Source organism: Polypterus senegalus, chromosome 10 (assembly GCF_016835505.1).
Source record: "Polypterus senegalus isolate Bchr_013 chromosome 10, ASM1683550v1, whole genome shotgun sequence".
Lineage (NCBI taxonomy): Eukaryota > Metazoa > Chordata > Cladistia > Polypteriformes > Polypteridae > Polypterus > Polypterus senegalus.
The window spans coordinates 138,445,333-138,471,310 of NC_053163.1; the positions used below are offsets into that span (position 1 = coordinate 138,445,333).

Consider the following 25,978-nt stretch of genomic DNA (forward strand, 5'->3'; position numbering starts at 1 on the left):
AACAGCAGGACGTTTTAATTCTACTAAGGGAGGGCAGCTGACCATGAAGAGGAAAAATGACATTTGGCTTTAAACTAATCAGAATGTGAAAGTCCACAGAGTCTGGCCGGAACAGGACCATTGCTCAAATAAAATTTAGATGGAAGAAAATGAAGTCCAAAGCAACCATGGACCATGCAGAACAAGCCTTTTAGAAGAGGTGAATACACTGATTTGGCTATTGACATTATTGGAGGGGAAAACTCATGAGCTCTACATGGGATTCATGGTGTTGCATGGGACGGTGAGCCCACAATTGATTAGGAAAGCATGCCAGTCCTTTCTAATGCAGAGGAAACAACAATTCTTGATCTCAGCTCTGTTAGTGTGGATCTTCACTGGCAGAGAGCTCAAAAAAGAGGCCTGAAGCGTTCCTTGCTAAACAATGAAGATGAGGATGCCTTTAGGGCACTTCTTAAAAGAGAAACAGAAAGAGCAAAAAGCATAGATTCGTCTGGCAGATGAACAAATTAGCCTGCTTTGCCCAACTACAGCAAACCAAAGTCAAACTTCAGATCCTTCTCCTAAAAGCACAGCTTCAAACTTCTGGTCATTCCAAAAATGAAGAACTATGATTTTTTGTTTAATTTTTAGCTGCTGGACATTTAAAAATTGAATTTGAAACACATGGTCAAAATGGCTACAATGTATTTGCATAATACATATTTGCTTTTTATTTATTTTTTGTAGTCTGAAGATGTCTGTTTACAAGACACTGAAAACAAGAAGGGGTGCTTATATTGTTTTTCTGTGATGTTTTTATGTTTCTTCAAATAAATCCAATTTGAATGGCCCCATGCTGGCTATTTTACCTGTTTTTGATTACCTAGAAGCCTTCAGTTTGATATGCTGGCCCGTTTAACGCACTGGTAATGGGGATTTGGTAATCGTGACAAGTTTTAGGATCAGAGCGATTCAATCCAGTTTTTCTTTGAAAAACCGGGAGTAAGATAGTAAAATGAATGCATAACAAATAAAGGGATTTCGAGTATGTATCATTTTGATCAGGATTAAACCATTTGAACTACTGGGCCCAGGATAAGCGGGTTTGGAAGATGGCCGAATGAGGTAACTATTTTTGAAAACTCTTCACAATTAGCCAGGACGTGGGCATTTTTTTCGGCGCCGTTACAGCTTCGTCTTCTTAAAAAGATCCAGCTTCCCGTATGACGCCACCGACGAAGCTGACAAACATTTTCGTAATACTTGTGTGGAGTAGAAGTAGTTTTAACCTCCAGTCAAACCGTGCCAGCGATCTAAACCTGCCCACCCGGGCCCCCTCTGCTTTCAGGGGCTTTTAAAAAAACGCCACGCTGACAGAGCCGAGCAGGACTGGTGGGACGGGGCGGAGGTGAAGTTGATTAGGTATAGTAGCCTTGTACATTTAACAGCGTTAACTCTGCTCTCTTCTGTCAAGTTTTGACATCTTACTCATCCTGTTCTTTTTTTTTCCTTCAGCGAGTAATACGGTGCATTTCATCACTGGTGTAAATCTGCACACTGGGCACATGCGGTTGAGAGGCGGAAGGCTTGTCTGCACAGTAAACACTGACCGCAAATAAAAAAGAAAGGAAAGAAAAAGCATCGACAAGACTTGTTTTTCTATAAGAGTTTGATGCATGTCAGCGCTGCAAGGCGTATGTACCGTATGTGTGTAAGACTCCTCCGTAGTTTATTTGTGAAACTGAAGCGGCACCCGGCCCGACTGACTCTTGTCTTCTTGCGCACTTCGCGGTAAGTCGAACTCACCGAAAGCTCAGGTTCGCTTCGCCCAGCGTGGGTGCACCGCCGTGATGTTCAGGTGTGGGACCCCGGTTTCTATGAGGCGCCGTTTAGGACATTAGCCATTCTTAAAGGTACGTGCACTGTATCCTGTAATGACACGTTGACACCTTATATTGAAATGTAAGCACTTCATACATTCAGTATTGAAAGTCAAATACCGAAACATGTGCTAAAAGAGTGAAACACATGCTCAGTATTTTAAAAGGCATAAACTGTATACTTAAATAAATACATTAAGTAGTGAAATACATACACAGTATAATGAAACACATGCTGAATATACTACAATGCATAGACTATATACTTAAATACATCCGATAGTGAAATACATAGAGAGTATGGTGAAACACATATACAGTATGTAGAAACACATGCTTAGTATTCTAAAATACATAAACTGTATGCAGTACTTGAGCATGTACGTGCAATAGTGAAAAAAAATATATGGTACGGTGAAACATACACCCAGTTTGCTAAAAAGCATAAACTGTATATTTAAACACATAACATACAATAGTGAAATACATACAGAGTATGTTGAAACACATATACGGTATGCTGAAACACGTGTTTAGTATTTTAAAATACATAAACTATATACCTGAGCATGTACAGTAGTGCAATAGTGAAAAACATACACGGTACGGTGAAACATACACTCAGTTTGCAAAAATACATATGTGCTCAGTATTCTAAAATGCATAAACTGTATACTTAAATAAATACATTCAATAGTAAAATACATACACAGTATGATGAAACACATGCTGAGTTTGCTAAAATACATAAACTGTATACTTAAACACATACATTTAATAATGAAACACATCCACAATATGTGCTCAGTATTATAAAATGTATACTTAAATAAATACATTCAGCAGTGAAATACATACACGGTATGCTGAAACACATGCTCAGTATTCTAAAATACATAAACTATATACTCGAGCATGTATGTGCAATAGTGAAAAACATACACGGTATGGTGAAATATACACTTAGTTTGCTAAAATGCACAAACTGTATACTTCAACACATTCTTTTCAACAATGAAACAGATCCACGATATGTGCTCAGCATTCTAAAAAACTGTATACTTAAACACATACATGGATAGTGAAACACATACATTGTCTACTGAAATAGATACATTTAATATTTAAAACACATACACTGCATCATGAAACATGCTGTATAGTAAAGTACATACATTCAAATGTAAAACACTGCACACATTATATGCGGAAACACACTTTCTATAGTGAAATGTATGCACACTATATATTGAACTGCATTCAGTAAATGCTGCCTACTAATGCACATATTCTGTATTTAAATGCATACACAATATACTGTCACTCTTTACGAGATTTACTTATTCTGATATTTCGAAATGAGCCTTGAGATGTGAATCAGCTTTGTTACGTCCGCTGCCTAACACCAGATGATGATTTCCAAAATCGTTGAAAAAGCAGTTCCTCAGTTTGTTTTTTGTTTGTTTGTTTTTTTTCTTTTTTGGAAATTTACTCTTCACTTTGCTTCAGTGGCTTTAATAGAAGTTATTTATTTATAAAAGTTTCAAATTCTTTTGCATAAGAGGAAACCATAGTTTATTAAAGCAGTATTTGGCTGTGCAGTTGGTCTTTTTCGGTGGAAATGTTGTGAAATTGTTGTATAGTGTACTGTGAAAGGTGCTCCTGTATATGAAGTAAAGTTTTATCGATTGTTGTATATAAAAGAGCTGTATGGCCCCTAAGTAGCTAAGGGGTCGCACTGTAAGCCACAAGCTGGCCAGTTATGTGTCATATTCTTTGTAAGTCACTGAAGTTGCCTGAGCTCCAGTCATACAAATACCAAAGGAGTTACACCTTTCTGTATCTGTAAATATTGCTTCTACACAATGATGATTCATTGGCGGGCCCTTTGCAACACTCCAATTGACCTTGGTGATGAAATGTATTGAACATTAATTATAGCAAGTAGTCCCATCTTACATTGGCAAAAGTCCCTGCCTGTAAACTATAGAGTGAAAGTTCAGGCCCCACCAGTGACCCACTTAAGTCAATGTCACATTACGCAAATTTTAGTCATGAGGGTAGTCAGGCTAGCCTACTCCATTTCCCGATCTTGTCTCTTGACCATGTCAGTTTAAATTATAGAAAAATTGCTGGACATATCTAAATTACAAACTGTATGCCAACCTTCCAGCACAATTACAATGAATAATGTCACCGGACAGAGCTGGCACTGTACAAAGGGTTCACAGCTACACCGAGTTTCCTTTTTTTTCTATTTTCCATTCTGCCATGGTACATAAAACATGAGACATCAGACAGACAAGCTTCTCTTCTGGTTGTGGGGGCCAAAGCCCCCAGTGATCCTTATTCCTCATCACTGCATTCCATGTTTTGTACTTTTGTATCAACATTCATTGGTTGTCAGCTCTCTTGCACATTTAGCCCACCACTACATTACAAAAAAGAAAGGCATTTCCATAATGCTGTACTTTTGAACTGAAAATTCCCCTTTCATCTCATTCATTGGTCTGGAGTCCTTTGTTCATTTCAGCAGCATAGTAATCTGTGAATGTGTTTTTACAGAAGTATGTGTTTAACAACAGTTTAGCAAAAAGGCTGCATTTTTCATGTTTTGAGCATAGGATTCAATAACTGACATGTGGATTATGCTACATGAGCAACGTGGGATTTTTTTTTTCGTTTTTCTGTTTGTCATTGTTTGCTGTTGTCCACCATTAGGTTCTATTATATCATTAACTTTTTTTGTTTCCCTTCTGCATGAAGACATGAGATTTAAAATGTTTCTTGTCCATCATTACAAATCATATTGGGTAAGTTACTCCAGGTAGTTTATAGTGATGTTGAGAAAAATTTTTGTTTTAATAGTTTCATTGAGAAAATACATTATAAAGTTTTTGATAGAATGTGACCTTATGGTGACCAATGCTGGACAACGTCAAATGATGTGAAAAACACCCATGGAAAAAAGAAATTAAAAAAAAAAACTCACGTTACTCATGTTGCATAATCCACATGCCAGATATCAAGTCTTAGTGAAGCAACGAAGAGGAGGATTTTGCCCAAACATTAAACTATGAACTCTTTGTGTGATCAAAGAATGTTGAACCCCTCGCAAAACTGCCGTTCGCTGTCTGTAGGACACGAGGGGGATTTGTCAGAGACGGGTGACTTCTTAAAGTACCTCAGTGTAATCGTGGCCAAGACTTGCAGATGTGCACAGAAACTGATCCAGTGCCACTGAAAGTCAACTCCAGCTTGCACAAGTGGTGTGAACTGTAAATGGATTTTCTTTGCATGTGTAGTACACTCTAAAATTCAAAAGCCTGGAGTTGACATATACAGGCCAACAAAACCTTTATCTCACGTTGAGAAGGCAAGAAAAATGTTTCAGCTTACTTCTCAGGTCTTTGTAATTTGGTGGTGAGAGCTTACCTGTCACTTTAAACAACAGTGAAAAATCCTTTTTGAAAACGAAGCCATTCTTTGAAGCGCTCATTATTGAGATTCTCTACAGTTTACATACATGAAGGAAATGTCGTTGTTGACAAATCACTAATGCTTTAGAAAGGCGGTTTGGCAATGAAGTGCTAGGAACCTCATACAATTACAGAGCTGGCTAAATTTATACTGAACAATAAGTTAAGTTTATTGGAAGCTCAAAAAAGTGCCTAGAATCTCCACACTACAGCTAAGCCTGCAGACATTTTTATTTTTATATCATTTTTCAAAATTAAAATTTATCGTTTTAATGTTTTTCTGTTATGTTATGAGGGTATGAGGGTGGACCAGGAGTCAAAAACAATGAAAAAGTTGTAACCGGAAGAAAATGAAATTAAAGTATCAAAACTTGAAATGTAATCCTAAATTGTAGTCAAAAGCTGAAAGTGAAAAACAGATCAGTGAACCAGAACAGACAGATAAATAGGTAGATAAAAGGCATCATATAATGGATAGATAGATGAAATGCACCATATGATAGATAATGGTGTGACTCAAACCACTTACACCTGAACACCAGCAAAACCAAGGAACTGGTGGTGGATTTTAGGAGGCCCAGGCCCCTCATGGACCCCGTGATCATCGGAGGTGACTGTGCAGAGGGTACAGACCTATAAATACCTGGGAGTGCAGCTGGATGATAAATTGGACTGGTCTGCCAATACTGATGCTCAGTGTAAGAAAGGACAGAGCTGACTATACTTCCTTAGAAGACTGGCGTCCTTCAATATCTGCAATAAGATGCTGCAGATGTTCTATCAGACAGTTGTGGTGAGCGCCCTCTTCTATGCAGTGGTGTGCTGGGGAGGCAACATAAAGAAGAAGGACGCCTCACGCCTGGACAAACTGGTGAGGAAGGCAGGGTCTATTGTAGGTATGGAGCTGGACAGTTTGACATCTGTGGCAGAGCGACGGGCGCTGAGCAGACTCCTGTCAGTCATGGAGAATCCACTGCATCCACTAAACAGGATCATCTCCAGACAGAGGAGCAGCTTCAGTGACAGACTGAGGAGATCGTTCCTCCCCCACACAATGCGACTCTTCATTTCCACCCGTAGGGGTAAACGTTAACATTATTCAAAGTTATTGTCTGTTTTTACCTACATTTTTATTACTCTTTAATTTAATATTGTTTTTGTATCAGTATGCTGTTGCTGGAGTATGTGAATTTCCCCTTGGGATGAATAAAGTATCTATCTATCTATCTATCTATCTATCTATCTATCTATCTATCTATCTATCTATCTATCTATCTATCCATCACTAGACAGATAGATAAAAGGTGCCATATAATAGATACATAGAGAGATAAAAGGTGCCATATAATAGACAGATAGATAGATGAAATGTACTACATGATAGATAGATAGATAAATAGAACTATATTGGTCCCCAGGGGAAATTTGGCTTTTTACAGAAGCACTTTAAATAAATACATACATAAAGGGGTAGATAAGTAAGTAAGTAAGTAAATAAATAAATCAATATACATCCACACTTTGATCTGAACACACACCAGAATGACTATAAAGCAACAAAATTCTAAACAAAGAAATCTTCTGTCTTGGCAGTCCCAGTTCCAGTGACGCATTAAGCAGGCGTGTTGCCATTGATATAAAGGAGCCCCCAGTTATGCTTCTTCACACAGTTCTGTTGAATGATTTATTGGTCGAAAGTCCTCAGTGTTGGTGTGACAGAGAGAGGATGTGCAGTATTGTTCATAATGGCACTTAGTTTTGTTTTCATTCTGTCCTTTGTCATAACATCCAGGGGGTCCAACGTGTGTCTCATAACCAAGCTTGCCCTTTTAATTAGCTTGTTGATTCAGTGGGCCTCTCTTGAGGTGATGTTACCAGCCAAGTTCATCTCAGTGTAGAAATTCACAGTGGCCATCACAGAGTTGTAGAAGATGTGAAGGATGTTACTACCCCATTGAAGTAACACAGTCTATTAAGGAAGAAGAGCCTGCTCTGCCCTTTCTTATATAGTTCCTCTGTGTTCTGAGACCAGTCCAACTTGTCATTAATGCGGACACCCCCCATGTAGTTAGTACTGCTGGCTTTCCCACTGCACCTTGGCTTCTTCCACATCCCAAAATCATGCATTTTAGATGGACTGGTAACCCTAAGGTATCCTTTATGAGAAGGACCTAGGAGTCATAGTGGAATTGACCCTATCAATTTCCAAACAGTGTTAGCCATTAAGAAGATTAACAGAATGTTCAGTTAAAGAGCATGATGTGTGTCGAGTACAAGTCAAAGGAGGTTATGCTCAAATTTTATAACACCCATCTGAACTGGTGTGGTGCTGAGGTATCACACGTTGCATGGCTGCACTCGGGTCCTAATCTGGATCCTGAGTTGGTTTGTCATGTGGTGGGTGCTCCTAACATCCTCCTCCTAAAGAGGCCTCACCTGGAGTGCTGTGTACAGTTTTGGTCTTCAGGCTACAAAGAAGACATAGCAGTACCAGAGAAGGTCCAGAGGGTCTTACGAGAAGACATGACTGAATTGTTATACATTTTGGAAAATGGAGTTGGTGCCAGGCTGTTACTTTAAAATTAGGTCATCAAGAACACAGGAAGACAGTTGGAAACTTTTTAAATGTAAATTTTGCACAAATGTGTGAAGTTTTTCTTCACACTATAGGAACTACAAGAACATAAGAAATTTGATAAATGAGAGAAGACCATTCTCTTAAAGGTTGTCAAGGTTTCTGCTTCCACTCCATGTCTCTCCCACAACCCTTTGCGTAAGGAAGACCTTTCTGGATTCAGTCCTATATGCAGTTCCCCTTAATTTCCAAATGAAATTCCCTTAATATCCATATAGACACACAGAATAAGTTACGATATCAAGTAGTGTGGTCGACAGTGGAACTTTAGGGGCATTCAAACCTTGACTTGATGTTACTTTGGAGGAACCCAGTGGGTGGAATTGGTAATCTTGTTGGGCTGCATGGCCTGTTCTCATCACAAGTTTTTCTAATGTTCTAAATAGGACAAGGTATGTTTGCCACTATTGACTCCCCTCTTATATCTGATGCCATCAGGGTATGGACTGTGGTGTCCAGGATCCCTGCTACTGTGGGTTTAGAAAATAGATGGATTGATAAAGTTATAACACCTTCCAGAAACTTCTCTAATGGGTGCTTTTGGACAGTTATTAGAGCATTTAGTCAAGTTAATAATTTCCTGTCAATAGCACTGACAGTAGTTGTTTTGTAAGGGGTGCACTGACCTTATTTGCTAGTAAATCATTTAGGAATGTGAAAAGTGAGCCCAAAGTGCAATAACGTTGTGTACTGTATCTTGTAAGAAGAGTTATTTTGCAAGGGCAGTGGCAATTCTAAAAAAAAGGATTAGTGGAATGACTGTGGATTTCACTTCAGGCGAAAATGGAGCTGTAGTGGTCAGTGTGCCCTGTGAAGCAGATTTTATTTTGCAATACATTTTTATGGCCTTTGCTGTATTTTTGTCCATTTGATGGTAATTTATTACAATATGTTGTTGCCTATGTGCATCAATTAGTGAGCTACTGCTTATCACAAGACCTTAATAAAAGCCTGGTTTGGTCTTAGTAAAGTGCTGATGATTATGGGAGTCTGCAGGGGAAAGTGTAGATGACAAGGAAGATACTTCCCCTCCTCACCAACAATTAACAAAGCAATATATATAACCTGCATATTTATATATACAGTATACTGTATATATTTTTTTGCATTGCTGTTTGAACACTAATAGAATTACTGTGGCAAAACTACAAATTATTTTGTGTTTTCAGCTTTCCTGCTATTTTACAAACATTTCAAGCGTTGCAGTTATATATATCTATTTTAGGTAAGCCTGTGTTGATTTATTTGGGTGGACTTCACAGTTTTGGAAAATGGCCTTATAACCTTTCTCAGACTGATGAACTGCAACAACAGCTTCTCTAGAATTTCTGCAGATGTCTTTTGTCCTCTGCATCCTTTACCCATATTTGTGAAGTTTTTCAGAGTAGGAAAGCAGTCGCACATAAAGATCATTGCGTCAAGTGTGGATGAGCATGCATATGTAAATCACAAGCGATAGAACACTGTCAACACGCTGGTGGTCATGGTTGCAAACTGTATTGTTGTAGCCAACAAGTTACCATGAGGGGCTGAGTGGGTGACTGGCTGCAGAACTGAGCTCTGCATTCCATAAACCCTTAGGACATTTGTGTTACACTTTACAAGCCTCGGAAGGTTCAAGAAGGCAGATGAGACTTGTGAATTGTTAAATAAATGTGCCAGTTATCAGAGAGAGAGAGGTTAGGAGGACGCGCATAGGAGGACATTGCCGCATCCACCACACGACAAACAAACTCAGGATCCCAGATTAGGACCTGAGTGACACCTCAGCACCACACTAGTTCAGATGGAGTGGAACAGTGTGAGGTTTTTTTTATGGTGGCTGGAGTGACAATTCTGCCACCAACCCCCAGGTTTTTCCCGGCAGGTTGGAGGGCCTACTTGAGATTAACATCATACCCAGGACAGAGCAATTGCAGGTTAAATGCCCAACGAAATAGAGTCACTTTTGGCATTTACGGGATTTGAACCAGCAGCCTTCTGATTGCCAGTGCAGATCCCTAGCCTCAGAGCCACCACTCCGCCTAGTTATCAGGCTTAACTCTTATTTTGGTGTGTGTGTTTTGATCTTTCTGTCTCAGTGTACGTCACGCATTAAGTGGCAACAATTAATTATGTGTAGCTTACCACAATATTCTACCTCATTATGTTTTCCTTCTTCTTCTCCTACTACTTTGAATATTGCTATTTTTATTATTATTATTAATTCCTTCTTTGTGGTGAAGTCTTAGGAATAATATAAAGAAAACTACAAAACACCATCTTGATTTCCAAGGAAACTATGAAACACATTTATGAGTGCTATTTTGTGGCTCAGTGTGCGTAAAATCATGACATCATACATTCCCAGATGTGAACTGCTACTTCTCACTTGTAGGATGCTTCAACATCACTACTTCTCATGCCCTAATATGGGGTGGGATAAATTATTAATCTAAACTCGGGGATGCATTGAGAACTATATAGTGTGTCTGATATATAACGTAATAATTATAATGTAATGTATAAAATCAATAAAAATTAAAGGTCCGATGGATTGATAGATAGATAGATATGAAAGGCACTAAATGATAGATAGATAGATAAATGTGAAAGGCACTATATAATAGATAGACAGATAGATGAAAGGCACTATATAATAGATAGATAGATGTGAAAGGCACTATATAATAGATAGACAGATAAAAGGCACTATATAACGGATAGATAGTAAGGTCATTACTTACAAAAAAAAGTATTTTAAGTATGTCATTTAATTACTTATTATAAAATATAATGTGTTACCAACACATTAAGACCAGTGTCTTACTTTTGGGTTGCTTTTTTCTTTTGTATGAAAAACCGCTAATTTTATTGGCCAGCATTCGTTACAAAACCCTAAACCCATCCTAAGACCATTCATGAACCTTTTTAAAAACAACAACAACAACATTTATTTATATAGCACATTTTCATACAAACAGTAGCTCAAAGTGCTTTACATAATAAAGAATAGAAAAATAAAAGACACAATAAGAAAACAAAATAAATCAACATTAATTAACATCGAATAAGAATAAGGTCCATTGACCAGGGGGGACAGAAAAAAAAAAAAAAAACTCCAACATAACTTCTACCTAACATAAATGAAACAGTCCTCTTTGGATTTAAGGTTCTCACGGAAAGGCTTGATGATGATGGTCACGTAGACTTCTGCCTTTTAATCCATCCATCATTGTTGGAGCATCATGAAGCTTTGAGTAGGTGGAGGTGGCGCAGGCCACCACCACAAAGAAACTGGAAAAAGAAACAGAATAGAGAGTAGGGGTCAGTACAGATTTTAGAGCCACCATGAGTAATTATTATGAGGAAATTGAACATATAGAGTATCAGGATTAAGTTAAATTAATGTTATAAAAAGGCCATGTTAAAGTAAAGTGCTCTACTGTATCAGCCTGGTGAATTCCTATTGGCAGGCTATTCCAGATTTTAGGTGCATAGCAGCAGAAAGCCGCCTCACCACTTCTTTTAAGTTTTGTTCTTGGAATTCTAAGGAGACACTCATTTGAGGATCTAAGGTTACGATTTGGAATATAACGTGTCAGACATTCCGATATATAAGATGGGGCGAGATTATTTAAAGCTTTATAAACCATAAGCAGTATTTTAAAGTCAATCCTGAATGACACAGGTAACCAGTGTAGTGACATCAAAACAGGAGAAATGTGTTCGGATTTTCTTTTTCTAGTTAGGATTCTAGCAGCTGCATTCTGGACTAGTTGCAAATGATTGATGTCTTTCTTGGGTAGTCCTGAGAGGAGTGTGTTACAGTAATCTAGTCGACTGAAAACAAACGCGTGAACTAATTTCTCAGCATCTTTCAGTGATATAAGAGGTCTAACTTTACTTATGTTTCTTAAGTGAAAAAATGCTGTCCTAATGATCTGATTAATATGGGATTTAAAATTCAGATTACAGTCAACAATCACCCCTAAACTTTTTACCTCCGTCTTGACTTTTAATCCTAATGTATCCAGTTTATTTCTAATAGCCTCATTGTATCCATTATTGCTAATCACTAAGATTTCAGTTTTCTCTTTATTTAACTTGAGAAAGTTACTATTCATCCATTCTGAGATACAAGTCAGACATTGTGTTAGTGAATCAATAGAATCAGGGTCATCAGGTGCTATTGATAAGTACAGCTGTGTGTCATCAGCATAGCTGTGGTAGCTCACGTTGTGCCCTGAGATAATCTGACCTAACGGAAGCATGTAGATTGAGAAGAGCAGCGGACCCAGGATAGAGCCTTGTGGAACACCATATCGGATATCATGTCTCTTCGAGTTGTAATTCCCACAACTAACAAAATATTTTCTCCCTAATAGGTAGGATTCAAACCAATTTAAGACACTGCCAGAGAGGCCCACCCATTGACTAAGGCGATTTCTAAGAATGTTGTGATCAATGGTGTCAAATGCAGCACTCAGATCTAAGAGGATGAGAACAGATAAATGGCCTCTGTCTGCGTTCACTCGCAAATCATTTACTACTTTAACGAGTGCAGTTTCTGTGCTGTGATTTGTTCTAAAACCTGACTGAAATTTATCAAGAATAGCAACTGACCAGAAACCCAGCCAAATTTGATTGATTTTTAAAAATTTATTTCAAATAACTAGATTAAACCTAAAGTGATATTTTATGTATAAGCTTGCTTTCCTATATAAACACAGCACACTCTTTTCTGCCACCATGATTGCTTCTTTTATCACCCCATGTGCTACTGTGATAATCACTGGCTCCCTGTGACAATGAAATTGACCCCGCAGCACATGCAGGATTAAATTCTTACTTACAAGTTTTGTTCAGTTATTTTAATTTGATTGCCCGCTACGCATGTTGTTTTTGGCGTGTCAGGAATAAGGTCCTGTAGTAACACAGTAAACAGTGTGGAATACTGGGGGCATACAGCTCCCCAAACCCGGACACAGACAGGCACAGAGACACAAGTCCAAGGCAACACACATTTATTTCTTTTGGGGCAGCGCTTTCCCCGCTCCCCACTACAGAACACAGTACAAAAGCACTAGCAGTAATGCTCAGTCCCTTCTTCTTTCTTTTTGTCTTCTTCTTCTTCTTCTTTTCCACTCCACTCCACTCCACTCTACTCCACTCCACTCCACTCCACTCCACTCCACTCCACTCCACTCCCAGCAAGCTTTGTCCTCCACCTCCTGACTCTGGCTCCTCGAATGGAGTGAGGTGGCGGCTTCTTTTATTCTTCTCCTGGGAGTGCTCCAGGTGGCTCATTACAATTACCTGGAATCACTCCCAGGTGTGATGGAAGTCCATTATAGAGCTCTACAGCTCCCCCTGACGGCTGCCACAAAACCCGACAAGACTGCACCAAACTCCAAGTCCTGGCATGCCCTGTGGGAATCCATGGTGCCACAGCTACCTGGAGGGCTGCCCTTTAATGTCCCAGGGAAGGTATTGCCTTGCTGATGCTCTCTCCTGGTCCTTCCATAAAATTGGCGTCCCTGCCAGGTAATGGCTGTGGCCGCCTGTCACAACAGATAACCGTGTTTTTAATGCAAGGACTTTTACTTCAATAAAATTAGTGTTGCACTAGGTTGCTCATTAATTTAAAAAAGTAATCTAACTACGTAATACGTGTTACGTTTAACCTGTTACTCCCAAAATTGTACATTTACATTTACGTTTATTTGCTTGGCAGATGCTTTTGTCCAAAGCGAATTACAAAAGCGTTAAACATAATACATACAGTAATGTAAATTGTAGCGTCACAGTCTTTTGCTAAATCCTGCCTTTTAGAAGTGTTAGGTCATCAGTGTCTCCCGTAAGCAGTACTGGACAGAGAGTTGTGCCCAGTTGGGTGACTCATATGCATACTGACAAGTTGTTGGGATTGTCTACTATAAGGCTCATCCTTATTCTGATCCCATGTTAACTCTTGTCACAGATATGTTAGCTGTACTGAATGCAGTGTAGATGGTATGGTGTGAGTGTCAAGCCACTAAAATTTCAAACTTAAACCATTCTGCAATGTTGCCAACCACAGAAATGTTATTTTTAAAAGCAGATTTTAGAGATATTTGTCCTTTGCTAGCGGTGCTGACAGCCTGTTCACTCTCTGTATCTTGCATAGGAGGCATTTTTCACAAGGTGCACACTTGGCTCATGCAAACTTTCTGTTATCTTATGTGTTGAAAGAGCACCCTGTTGATTAATTTTGAAGAGAAGTCATGTGATCAGTGATTAAATGCGATGCCGTGGTGTATCTGTTGTGACTCGTCTAAAAAGTGATTAGTCAGGAGAAATTAACTTGGGCCGATATATGGAAGTATGTGAGATATGGGCATTGTTGCTGGTTTATTCAATTGCTTCCTGTAAAAATTTGCCAGACATTGAAATCATTTAGAAAATCCCAACATCACTAAAAGGCTTGCCCCCTAACATTTTATCAAGATGAATTCAATTTTGGTTCAGACTGCCGTTTCCTTTATGTCCTCGAGTGCTTTTCCATCACAAACCTTTCACAGCCGACACTTACTGTTCTGTACCTGTCCAACAGTTCTTCTCCAGTCCGCAACTTTCAATCCATTTCTCCCTTTTCTTTAGCCACTGCCATGTGTTTCAGATGCCTCCATCACTTTCTGTATATCCTTTCTTTCTGCCACTCACAAAATAGCCTGTAAATAAGGAGTCTGCTCAAATGAGACCCAAAGAGAGTGAGGTGTTCATTAGTCTGCCATTTTTGTTTTAATGAAGTGGTGGGCTCAGCCTGTTGTGAATAGAGCACCACTCATGGTACTGGCGCTTGGTGCATTTAGAGGTAAGGCAGACTGTGGAAAAAGTGCTAAAAAATACGCTAGGGAGGATGGCTGAAGACCGGAAGAGAAGTGTGCTTATCCCAGCATACCAAGGAAAGAGTGATCCTTTGGAGTGTGGGTCATACTGAGCGAGTAAGCTTTTGGAGCAGATGATGGTGATGGTTGAAAAAGTCCTAGTTTATCAGGGGTCAGGTGAAACTTCTGGTTCCATGCCTGGGAAGGGAACAACCAGGGGGGGGTGCCACCATTAAGGTGAATTCAGCATTCACCTAAGGTGCAAATCATAAGAGAAAGGAGCAGCCACATGAGTTAGCTACCAAACATTCAGTTGGCACACTAATAAGCTTGGCCTAAGACGCAAAATAACCTAGCACTGCCACTGGGAACAACAGATGTAGTCTTTGTTTTAAGCAAACTCATAAATCATCAGGTAAAAGGAATAAAGTTGTTTTATGAATTTATTAATCTGGCGAAGGTTTTAAAAATGGTGACATGGTGAGGTGGACACTGAGAAAGTTAGGTGTGAAAATGGTTAGTATCTGCAGTGATGCCAATGTGTGAAGAACTTCTGAAGCTCAGGCTGCACCAGGGACCTGTTCCGAGTCTGTTGCTTTTAGAACATAAGAATGTAAGAAATTTGACAAATGAAAGGAGACCATTCAGTCCATCAAGTTCGCTTAATCAGCTAATAGCTAAGCTGTCCCAATATCTCATCGAGATTCTTCTTAACGCTTGTCAAGGTTTCTGCTTCAACTCCATGACTCTGTAGTTTGTTCCAGGGCCTCAAAACTCTTTATGTAAAGAAGTGCTTCCTGGCTTCAGTCTTAAGTGCACTTCACCTTAATTTCCACTGATGTCCTTGAGTACGAGATTCACCCTTAAGCTGAAAGAATTTTGCCAGATCTACAGTACTTTATCAGTGCCTTTGAGCATTTTAAATACCTGGATTACGTCCCCACACAGTCTCCTCTGCTCGAGACTAAACAGGTTGAATTATGTGAGTGTGTCACAGTAGGACGTGTGCTCAAGTCCTGAGATGTACATACTTGCTCTCCTCTGCACAGCTTCAAGTTCTGCTATGTCCTTCTTGTAACGTGCTGACCCAAACTTCACACAACACTCCAGATGTGGTCTCACTAGCGCATTATATAGTTTGAGCACTTGACTTAAATTCAGCAGTTTTTATGATATAACCTATGTGAGAGATAGGGGATGCTATCGCTCCCTTGAACCCTTGTCCAATACGCCAGACACAAGGTAAAAGTCCAAATGTTGACTTTATTATTAATAAACAGTGCACAAAGCACCCTCCTCTCCACAATACTCATTAAATTATACAGTACACTACAATAAACCAATCCTCCACTCCCAGACGCGTTGCCACCCCTCCACCCAGCTCAGCTCACTTGTCTGGGATTTCCCAGAGTCCTTTATAGTCCCTGACCCAGAAGTGTTTCCAGTCCCCCAGTCCATGTGATCTCCTATCACTTCCGGGTCAGATAAAAAGTCTTCTTCTTCACCCCGGAAGCACGTCATTCCCCTTGTCCATGTGACTCGGACGTACTTCCGGGGCGCAGGGAAAATATCCTTTGTTCCTCCCTGCAGCGTCCTCTAGCGGCCCCCACGGTCTCCAGCAGGGCTGTGGATAAAAAACTCCATTGTCCAGGATTCCCTGCTGGTCTTCTGGGCCCCTCCATACTGCAGGGAGAGCTCCATCTAGCGGCGTGGGGGTATTTGCCGGGATGACTGGCCGGCCATATACCACACCTAACATTTTATTGGCCTTTTTAATTGCTTAGTCGATGATAATGCTGCATCAAGATGAACCCCTAAATCCTCTTCAGAGGTTTCTTCCTGTATGACAGAGTCTCCCATCTTGTATTTATCATTGATGTTCCTTTTGCCCATGTGTAGCACTTTTCTATATTAAACTGCATCTTCTAGGTGTTTGGCCAGTTCTGAAGCTTGTCCAGGTGTTTTTGGATTATGTTTGCTGTCTCCTTAGTGTCATATGGCAGAGTGGTGGCTCTGAGGCTAGGGATCTGCACTGGCAATCAGAAGGTTGCCGGTTCGAATCCTGTAAAGGGACTCTGCTCTGTTGGGCCCTTGAGCAAGGCCCTTAACCTGCAATTGCTCCATCCTGGGTATGACGTTAATCTGCATATGTGTCCCTGCATGTAGGCCCCCCAACCTGCCAGAAAAAACTTGGAGGTTGGTGGCAGAATTGGCTCCATTCCACCTGAAGTGGTGTGGTGCTGAGGTATCACCCGTTGCATGGCTAATCTCTCTTAGTGTCATCTGTAAATTTAACAAGTTTACTAACTTTACCAGAGTCAATGTCGTTAATATAAAGCGGAAAAAGTAATGGACCAAGGACAGACCCCTGAGGGGCTCCAATGATGACCGCACTCCATTCTCCTCTTATCTGTACTTTTTGTCTCCTGCTGGTTAACCAACTTGAGATCCAGTTTTGCGGGTTACCTCTGACGCCTACAGCTTCTAGTTTCAGAATAAATATTTGGTGTGTGAGACGACGGTATCAAAGGCTTTTTGGAAGAATAGATGAATTGTGTCATATTTTTTTGTCAACTATTCAGGTTTCTTCTTCTAAATCTAAAAGACTGGTTTGGCAGGACCTTCCTCATATAAACCCATGCTGGCTGTTATTTAGTATATTATTTTCATTTAGGTAATGTTCTGGTTTATTTCAAAAGTCAAAGTCAAAGCGACCTTTATTGTCATCTCAACCATATACAAGTATACAGATAGACGAAATTGTGAAGCTCAGGGTCCACAGTGTAACAACATGAACTGCAAATAATAAATTAAAAATAGAATTAAAATAAAAATTTAAAATTAAAACACAAACAAGACAAGACAAAGAAGTAGCAATATTGACGTGTAGTAAGCAATATGAACATTGATGCAATGTATGGTATTTGCAATCTAGATACATAAATATCAATTGATAAATATCAATATCAAATATCAATATCATAGTCAATAGATATGTAATATAATAAATAAATAATAGATATAGATAATACAGAAATTATCAGTGTATGATAATAGTTGTTTAAGACGTGTAAACAATGACAGGTCAGAATGTTTCACAGCAGAAGGACACCAAGAGTGTCAAAATACTTAAAGGTCAGTATGAGATTTTCAGTTCTTTTTCTATTTTCACACTCATCATGTCTAAAAGTTCTGATTTTAGAGGTGGTTGAGGCAGTGTGGAAGATCCCAGGGGCCAGCATGTTGTTAAGGAGTCTGACAGCTTGGGGGTAAAAACTATCCTGCAGCCTGGCAGATCTGGCTTTGATGCTGCAGTACTATATTTCTTATTATAGTTTCCATAATAGTGTATGGCACAGAAGTAAGACTTACTGGTCTGTAATTTCCTGGATCCTTTCTGTCTCTCTTCTTAAAGATGGGAGTCACATTTGCAACTTTCCAGTCCTCAGGTACTTCTCCTCTTTAAAGTAACTGCTTAAATTTGCCTAATAAGGGCTTGCAGATGGTGTCTTTCATTTCTTTTAATACAATTGGTGAATCCATCAGGTCTAGGTTTTTTTTTTTTCTTCAACGTATCAAGGGGTTGAGCACATCTGACTCTTCTATTTTACAATCTATGAACTCAAGAGTTTGTTTTTAATTCTGCACAAGACCTTCCACTTGTGGCAGCACAGTGGCACAGAGGTAGCACTGCAGCCTCGCAGTAAGGAGACCTGGGTTCACTTCCACTGCGTGGAGTTTGCATGTACTCCCCGTGTCTGCGTGGGTTTCCTCCCACAGTCCAAAGACATGCAGGTTAGGTGTATTGGCGAACCTAAATTGTCCCTAGTGTGTGCCCTGCGATGGGTTTTGTTCCTGCCTTGTGCCCTGTGTTGGCTGGGATTGGCTCCAGCAGACCACTGTGTTAGGATATAGCAAGTTGGATAATGAGTGACTGACTGACATTCCACTTGTTTCTCCCTTTATAAATGCCTGGGTGAAATATATGTTCAATTCATTTGCTATTTCCTTCTCGTTTTCAATGATTTCTCCGTTTATGTCCCTAAGGTTTCTTAGATTCTTTTATAGGAGTACTGTGTAAATATTTGATGTGATAGAGAAGGTGACCAGCAAAGTGTGTGAAGGCTGAGAGCTCTTGTATGCAGATGATTTCATATGGGTGGCAAAAAGTACAGTGGATTTGAAGGACATGATTGGTTCCTGCCTTGCACCCTGTGTTGGCTGGGATTGGCTCCAACAGACCCCCGTGACCCTGTATTCGGATTCAGCGGGTTGGAAAATGGATGGATGGATGGATACTGAAATGGGACGCTAGTTTGAAAGTGAAAGGCCTCAATGGCAAAGTAGGAAAGGCCAGGATGATGGCTGGAAGTGAAGGGTAACTGACATGGAAGAGGGTTGTGCTTGAAGTGCAGTGGAGGTTTTCTGAGAAACTTCATCCAATGCATAGGCCGTCAGAATTGGGTGGGTGAAGGAAGTAGTGGGCTGAATGCGGCAAATGTGACCTTTGTAGTAAATGTGTGAGAGGGGAGCAGAATACTGATATACTAAGAGGTAAATTTAGGTATCAGCAATGGAGGTGTACCGGAGAAAACAGAGGAGCTCTACTGTGTAGATTGCCATGTTAAGTGCAGAAGGAGGTTTGGGCACATCAGTGATAGCCCAGGTGAGAAGTGCATTTAAGAAATTCCACAAGATGGCCCCCATCCTGACCTCTGTAGGAGCCTCTGTGGCATTGAAAAGAAACATTTATGACAGATCTGTAAAGAGTGTGGGGTCAAGTTTGGATTAAGAGGGCCTTGGGCCCTTTGGTATTGAAGCTCAAATGGAACCCCTCACCTCACTACCCCTACCAGACACATGCACATACACACACATTGTGAACATCACATGGTGAATAAATAATAAATCAGTTACGGTCATGAAAATAGAAAAAAATCTCCAAAAGTTTATATCAGGTCATCTTCACCTTCATTTTTTGTTCATTTTTAGAATAAATGTAAAAATGAATTGATGAGTGCAACATCACATCTGTAGGAAACCAGATTTCTTCTGACAGCGCAGTCATCGAACATCAATTCAGTATTTTTAATGGCTTATGCCACTTTGTGACAAAAAGGTGAATTGTAACTGAGTGTTTTGGGTTCTCATATTTGCAAATAAATGCCTTGCAGAGGGATTCTTTTGTTCGGGGTTCGCTTTGTTTGGTACATTGTGTCTCCTGCTGTAGTCGCTTTCTCGTCTATGTTGTTGACTGCTGATTGCTGCTAAAGATGCTAGAAACAGAGACTTTTGCTGCTTCCTCACTATTTGTATGGTCCGTCTCATTAGTCTCACTTGTGGTGTTTATGGTTCGTTCAAAACTTCATTTAAGGTTTTTGGTTTTTTTTTTTAAGATGGAAATGTCAGTTATACTTTTCAATGTCTTCTGCTTCTCTCTCTTTAATTATTCTCTTTGCTGCACCACTGGGCTTTTGCTTTGAATGGCCATCTGTTTTTTCTGCACAGTAACACGATTTCATAAAAGTGACCTATGAGACACCTGCTCTGATTGTGCCCTGCCCGCTCATATTTTTCTTTTAAAAGATTTAACTGAACAGGTTTATAATCAGAGAATCATAATGGTGTAGGAGTTTGCGCTAGACAGTAGGTTGCTTTGAGTTCCTGTCAGTGAAAGCCCAGACCTTACATATTATTGTTATTTTTTTTCTTGTATATATGCTAAGGCCCCTTAATGAGCAGGGCCACAGGGTCTTCACCAGAGTCACCCTGGTGGCAGATCCAGCCATGAGTAGTGCACTTTAGGGGAGTAAGACATGGTCGAAGATAGTGGAATACGAACCATGTGAGTGTGTGGAGTGTCATGGTGTGAGAGTAATGTAAATGCTGCTCTCTGGAGAAGAAATAGAAATATGTAGCGAAAGGCGCAGAAGATGATCGGATAAAAAGGCCAATAAGGATGGAGGTGGAGAGGATGAGACTAAAAAAGACATGGTTAGAGGTATCAAAAGAGTCAAAGGACCAAAAGAATTGAGAGGCACCCAGCTAAATCAGCTAAGCCTGGGAAATGTCTGTGGAACTGGTGATGATGATTATGACATATCAATCCATCCATTCATCTATCCATCCATCCATTTTTTAAACTCACTTACCCAGGTCTGGGTCACAGAGCAGCTGGAGACTATCCCAGCAATCATTGGGCACAAGGCAGCACAATCCCTGGACAGTGCACCAATCCATCACAGGGCAAACACACAAGCAGAATAAATGGCCAATTTAGCATTACTAATCCACCTAACCTGCATGTCTTTGGACTGTGGGAGGAAACCAGAGCACCAGAGAAAACCCTTGCAGACACGGGGAGAACGCCACACAGAGGTCACCTGGGAATCAAATTCTAGTCTCATTATCGTGAGGCATCTGTGCTAATACTGCACCACTGTGCCACATATCTACTATTATAGTAAAACACTAAGGGGTGCGTGCCCAGTCTCTCAGAGAAATTTGATTGGTCAGTTTGGCTTTGGTGGCGTGACAAAGAGGAAGTGTGAGTGTGAGACGCCAGAGGAGGAGTAAAGGCACACACTGAGAGACTCGCTTTCAAAGATGGAAAGTATATAACCAGACAAGAGGGGAGAAAGGCATCTCAAAAATAATGACAGAATCTGAGAAGCAGGCTCTACGAGCACCGGAGAACAGAAGTTCAGACACACATGAATACAAAAGAAAGGAGCCGTAGGTACACATAGGGCAAGAATTAGCAAATTATTGACCATGGTTCAGTGGCTAGTATGTGTGTGTATATATATATATATATATATACTGTATACTAGCAGAATACCCGCGCTTCGCAGCGGAGAAGTAGTGTGTTAAAGAAGGTAAGAAAAAGAAAAGGAAAAATTTTAAAAATAACGTAACATGGTTGTTAATGTAATTGTTTTGTCATTGATATGAGTGTTGTTCTCATATCTATCTATATATATATATATATATATATATATATCTATCTATATATATATGTTGTTCTCATATCTATCTATATATATATCTCTCTATCTATCTATATATATATATATCCGCGCTTGGCAGCGGAGAAGTAGTGTGTTAAAGAAGGTACGAAAAAGAAAAGGAAAAATTTTAAAAATAACGTAACATGGTTGTTAATGTAATTGTTTTGTCATTGATATGAGTGTTGTTCTCATATCTATCTATATATATCTATCTATCTATCTATCTATCTATATATATATGTTGTTCTCATATCTATCTATATATATATCTCTCTATCTATCTATATATATATATACCCGCGCTTGGCAGCGGAGAAGTAGTGTGTTAAAGAAGGAAAGAGAAAGAAAAGGAAACATTTTGAAAATAACGTAACATGATTGTCAATGTAATTGTTTTGTCACTGTTATGAGTGTCGCTGTGATATATATATACAGTGGTGTGAAAAACTATTTGCCCCCTTCCTGATTTCTTATTCTTTTGCATGTTTGTCACACAAAATGTTTCTGATCATCAAACACATTTAACCATTAGTCAAATATAACACAAGTAAACACAAAATGCAGTTTTTAAATGATGGTTTTTATTATTTAGGGAGAAAAAATCCAAACCTACATGGCCCTGTGTGAAAAAGTAATTGCCCCTGAACCTAATAACTGGTTGGGCCACCCTTAGCAGCAATAACTGCAATCAAGCGCTTGCGATAACTTGCAATGAGTCTTTTACAGCGCTCTGGAGGAATTTTGGCCCACTCATCTTTGCACAATTGTTGTAATTCAGCTTTATTTGAGGGTTTTCTAGCATGAACCACCTTTTTAAGGTCATGCCATAAGCATCTCAATTGGATTCAGGTCAGGAATTTGACTAGGCCACTCCAAAGTCTTCATTTTGTTTTTCTTCAGCCATTCAGAGGTGGATTTGCTGGTGTGTTTTGGGTCACTGTCCTGTTGCAGCACCCAAGATCGCTTCAGCTTGAGTTGACGAACAGATGGCGGACATTCTCCTTCAGGATTTTTGGTAGACAGTAGAATTCATGGTTCCATCTATCACAGCAAGCCTTCCAGGTCCTGAAGCAGCAAAACAACCCCAGACCATCACACTACCACCACCATAATTTACTGTTGGTATGATGTTCTTTTTCTGAAATGCTGTGTTCCTTTTACGCCAGATGTAATGGGACATTTGCCTTCCAAAAAGTTCAACTTTTGTCTCATCAGTCCACAAGGTATTTTCCCAAAAGTCTTGGCAGTCATTGAGATGTTTCTTAGCAAAATTGAGACGAGCCCTAATGTTCTTTTTGCTTAACAGTGGTTTGCGTCTTGGAAATCTGCCATGCAGGCCATTTTGCCCAGTCTCTTTCTTATGGTGGAGTCGTGAACACTGACCTTAATTGAGGCAAGTGAGGCCCGCAGTTCTTTAGACGTTGTCCTGGGGTCTTTTGTGACCTCTCGGATGAGTCGTCTCTGCACTCTTGGGGTAATTTTGGTCTGCCAGCCACTCCTGGGAAGGTTCACCACTGTTCCATGTTTTTGCCATTTGTGGATAATGGCTCTCACTGTGGTTCGCTGAAGTCCCAAAGCTTTAGAAATGGCTTTATAACCTTTACCAGACTGATAGATCTCAATTACTTCTGTTCTCATTTGTTCCTGAATTTCTTTGGATCTTGGCATGATGTCTAGCTTTTGAGGTGCTTTTGGTCTACTTCTCTGTGTCAGGCAGCTCCTATTTAAGTGATTTCTTGATTGAAACAGGTGTGGCAGTAATCAGGCCTGGGGGTGGCTACGGAAATTGAACTCAGGTGTGATACACCACAGTTAGGTTATTTTTAACAAGGGGCAATTACTTTTTCACACAGGGCCATGTAGGTTTGGATTTTTTCTCCCTAAATAATAAAAAACATCATTTAAAACTGCATTTTGTGTTTACTTGTGTTATATTTGACTAATGGTTAAATGTGTTTGATGATCAGAAACATTTTGTGTGACAAACATGCAAAAGAATAAGAAATCAGGATGGGGGCAAATAGTTTTTCACACCATTGTATATATAGCAAAATACCCGCGCTTCGCAGCGATGTCATGTGTTAAAGAAGTTATGAAAAAGAAAAGGAAACATTTTAAAAATAATGTAACATGATTGTCAAAGTAATTGTTTTGTGTATTTGGTGGCAGCGTCACGAAGTTGTTTTCGGTAGCTGCATCAGAAAATGTACCACGACGTCTGACACGCCTTCTTTTTACTGTTTTCTCACAGTTTGGATTGCTGCTGTCATATATACACACACACACACACACACACACACACATACATACATACATACATACATACATACATACATATATATATACATATATACACATACATACACAGTGTGTAGAAACTCTAGAGACTTGTGGATTTTTCTGTGAGTATTTGGTGGCAGTCTGACGAAGTTGCTTCGGAAGACGGCGTTAGCCGCTGAGCTCAGCTCAGAGCGAAATAAGATGAATGGGAGGGGAGATGATGACGTGACTCCCCCACCCGCCTTAACTGTCAATCCCCCACAAACACAGTCTCGAATTTGCATAAGCACACCCTTCACCTACAATTTTAACTTAGTTACAAAGTGATCAAAACTCTCGTTTATATCCTGCGTCCTCTCATTAAACTTGTATCCCGCATTACCTGTGGGCATGTGAAACGCCAGCAGTAGCCTGTCTATGAACTTAATTTAAAGTTTAGGTTTACACCTTGCTTTCTTTCCGAGGCAGCAGCACTCATGAATATGGTAGTAAATGTCACTCGCTCGCTTCTTATTGTTTCGCTGCCTTCTCAATTATATAATGCATGTTTTCTTAAGCGCTTTTTGGAGGTCTTCCTGGTTTTCTATGCACTGCGTTGACAGTCAGTTCACGTGATTACGTGGGAGGCGTGATGATGTCACACGAAACTCCGCCCCCACGCCTTTCCAGCTCAACTCTATTACAGTTAATGGAGAAAAATACCTTCCAGTTATGACCGTTAGGCGTAAAATTTCGAAATGAAACCTGCCCAACTTTTGTAAGTAAGCTGTAAGGAATGAACCTGCCAAATTTCAGCCTTCTACCTACACGGGAAGTTGGAGAATTAGTGATGAGTCAGTCAGTCAGTCAGTCAATCAGTGAGGGCTTTGCCTTTTATTAGTACAGATACAGTATATATATATATATATATATTTATATTTATATATAAATATATATACTGTATATATATATACTTTTATATTTATATATAAATATATATACTGTATATATATATATATATATATATATATATATATATATATAATTGTGAAGGATAACCTGGCAACAGACAGACACAGACTCAGATGTCCTAAAAACATGCACTATTTATTAGAACAGTTGCACACACTCTATACCACCACAAATCACAAGGCTCAGTTTCTCTTCAGCCACCTCCACCCTTCTCTTGCAAGCTCCGTCTACTTCCACTCTCATCCGGCTCCTCGAGTGGAGTGAGGCGGCCTCTTTCATACAGCACCTGGAAGTGCTCCAGGTGCTCCTTGATCAAGTTCTGGCAGCACTTCTGGGTGTGGCGGAGGTTCTGTCCTCCAAGACTCTGGAATCGTCCAGGCACCCGGTGGTGGAGGCCACGGACCCCCATAGGCTTGGAATTCAGGGGGGCTTCCCTCTTGTGTCCAGGGGGAGGTATTGCCCCTCTCCCGGTCCTTCCGTGTTCCAGGCCTCCCGATGGGGCAAGATCTCTGGCTGTCTGCCACTATATATATATATAAAGGAGGAGAAAAGAGGCAGTACAGGGTGAAGTGATAGTGTCCCCACTGAGATCCCCATTTACTAGTGACAAATGCTAATTTGAAAAAAAGAAAGAAAAGCAAAAAAGACGAAGACACAATGTTCACTGGCCGTTACTGATGATCTTAAATGTGCCTTCTGCGATAGTCTGGATCTGACAGCTGCGGCCCTTGAAATGAATGTTGAATTCTGTGGGGTTTTTTTTTTAGTATCATGGCAACAAAAAGGGGAGGGGCTTATCTTAAGGGGGCTCCTCCTCCAGTCTAGAGCTGGAAGAGGAAGAGAGGTTAGTAGCCGTGTCTCACCCTCATCTGTCCCCCAGTTTACCTTATGAGCTAAGCCTTCCACACTGTCT

The 25,978-nt window shown here is 40.0% G+C and overlaps 1 protein-coding gene across 8 annotated transcripts in view; it reads left to right on the forward strand.

Moving 5' to 3' along the window:
• Positions 1-823: 823 nt before the first annotated feature.
• Positions 824-25,978, forward strand: part of shc2 (SHC (Src homology 2 domain containing) transforming protein 2) — a 112,833-nt gene continuing 87,678 nt past the window's right edge. For 2 of the 8 annotated variants that reach the window (XM_039766840.1, XM_039766841.1), the window contains exons 1-2: positions 1,184-1,404; positions 1,498-1,773. The gene's annotated coding sequence lies outside the window, so the exon portion shown is untranslated. Of the gene's footprint in view, positions 1,108-1,182; positions 1,405-1,497; positions 1,774-1,801; positions 1,896-25,978 lie in introns of those variants that run through there. The other 6 variants (XM_039766842.1, XM_039766843.1, XM_039766839.1 and 3 more) reach the window with 5 other exon arrangements.